This window comes from Alligator sinensis, unplaced genomic scaffold (genome assembly GCF_000455745.1).
Source record: "Alligator sinensis unplaced genomic scaffold, ASM45574v1 scaffold1892_1, whole genome shotgun sequence".
NCBI classification, from domain to species: domain Eukaryota; kingdom Metazoa; phylum Chordata; order Crocodylia; family Alligatoridae; genus Alligator; species Alligator sinensis.
The window spans coordinates 108184-110630 of record NW_005842966.1 but is presented as its reverse complement, the minus strand read 5'-3'; the positions used below and the strand labels follow the sequence as shown (position 1 = coordinate 110630).

Below are 2447 nucleotides of genomic sequence, written 5' to 3'. Positions count from 1 at the left end.
AGTCCTTAAGTTTTCAGGCATCTAGCGCTCTTTCTAAATGCAGGGGGTGGAGAGGAAGTTCTGATAGAGTAGGCTGTGCAGTTTTGTTTCTTGCTACATCTCTGATAAGAATGAGACAGGGGCCAGAATTTCAGAACTTGATTTCTCCTGAGCAGCCATGGGAAGACAGAACTTCTCACTTCCATCAGGTAAGCAGAGCAGACACAGTGATGAGGGAGCCAAGATGTGAGAAGGCAGGAGGCCAGCTGCTACCCTACTGGATAGCTAGCAATGGTCAGGTGTCCCTCCTTAGGGACTTGGTGGACCCCTGGCCTCAGAATATGCAGGGGTAGGGAGGATTCTTTTATCAACTGGGCTTTTTAGGCATGTAGGTATAGAACAGCTACTGGCCAGATAGGAACAGGATGTGTATTTGTCAGCAAGTTTATTGTGAACTGTCCTCTCCAGGGATGTTCACAGCATAACTGAGACTGGGATCAAATAATAGAGGTGCTTGGACTCCATTGTGGATTTAGTAGCATCTTCTGGTATTGTTTAATGCTACAGCTCAGAATTTAAACAATTTTTGTTTTATCTTCTCACAAGTAGTTTTCCTCCTTGGACTGTCCTGGTCTTTACTACAAGTGGGCACCCAAAGGACAAACCAAATGACTAAATTCTCCCGTTACTGATGTTAATACCTTTTTATAAAGTGTTTGCATCATGGTAAAGACAACTAGGCAGGATTATATGTATCCTAATGCAAGAACCTGTGTCACTGGGAATGGGAATACCCAAGTTGTTAATAGGGGTGGATAAACATTGAGTTATAGACCAGATTTAAGAGTATAACCCAGAAACATCTGAACTGGAAAAGAATAAGGGAATTTCTTGATCCATGTTTATTCACTTGCTTCCTTTTGTATTCCTTAAGGGGTTCTAGTTTTACTGTGATCACACTCAAAGGTGGAAGAGCCCTTCAGGTACCACCACCGAAGGGCTCAGGGAAAATTAGAAGAGCTAGAGAAAGAGGTAGCAGTAACTCTGGGTTTGTTGGTTGGCAGGTTCCCCTTTAAGAGCCCATTTTTATTACAGAATCATGAGTAAGATTTGAGCTTAGGGGTCTCCAGCTACATTAGGATTTTTGAGCTTGTTTCCTTTTATCAGGTTTATTTTTTGACCTGAACAAAGTGCATTTGGTGCCTTTCACTTTCCACTTCTTCATCTATTGACTGTATTTTCCTCTCTGCTAATTTTCTTCATAGACACATGCCCAAGAGAGGCTCTGGGGGAAGAGTTTATTGTCTCCTACATACAGGTCTGTGGGAATGCTGGTCTGGTTGAAGTGCAGATTACTGGTTATTCATCTTCCACTTCAGTGTCTCTTTCTGACTCCAATGACACATTTGAGCCCATTACCATAAAGCAGGGGATGACAGAGACAGTTAAGCTGCCAGAACTGGTGAAGATTAATGGCAGCACCAACTTGAAGATCCACAACACAGTTCTGGTCAAGGCTGGCAAGGATGTCTCTGTCATGTTTGTCGGCAGCCAGCTCCAAAACACTGTGCTCTACCCTGTTTCCTCTTGGGAAAATAAATACTACCTCATGACTCCCACTGTGTAACACCTGGGGAGCTATCCAGTGTTCTTCACTGTATCACATGGAGAGAACAACAGTGTTACTATTAAGGTGAAAGGCAGGTTTTACCTAACAGGTCTGTATGCCAATGGAGAGTCTGTGAAACCTCTGCTTAACACCTTCCAAGGCATCCTGTTAAAAGGTGCAGATGATGTGTCTGGCATGAACATTACCTCAGAGAAGCTAGTGGCTGTCTTTACTGCCCATACCTTTTCCCGTAATATCCCGAAATGCAAATATGTCCTTGACCAGCTGTCACCAGTCTGCAGCTGGAGTACAATATATATCATCCCTCCCTTGCCCTGGGAAGTAGATGCCTTTTTATGCATCATGCCTTTCCAGAATGCCATTGTGGCATATCGAGTAAAGGATCAGCAAGAGAATGCTACTCTAGAAGAAGGCCAGGTATTCAGTCACTTAATAAATCTCTAGCTAGCCCCATCTATATCTCTGCTACCGTGAGCATCCAGGTGTTCTACTGCAGCATAAGAACAGCCAGCCCCAATAGTTTCCACTCCTTCTTGATGAATGTCCCAGATATTGCTAGTTACTGTCCTTTGAATACCATAAATGTGCAGGAAGGCTTCAGGAACTTTGCCTTGAGGGTAGTCAACACTTCAGAAACTGGGAACTTCACCCTAGACATAAGACCTCTCGTGGATGTAGAATGGATTCAGGTTCCTGGCACAGAGTTCTCTTGGGGCAGGCAAGTGCTTGTTGCCTTCATTTCTCATACTGTGACATGCTGGATGTCTCCATTTGGGCTTGTAACCTTTGACTTCACCAACACAATCAGCTACATGGCTTTGGTTTCCTGTGGAAAGAG

General features: G+C 43.9%; 1 pseudogene; it reads left to right on the top strand.

Moving 5' to 3' along the window:
• Positions 1 to 1411: 1411 nt before the first annotated feature.
• Positions 1412 to 2447, top strand: part of LOC106723001 — a 13981-nt pseudogene continuing 12945 nt past the window's right edge.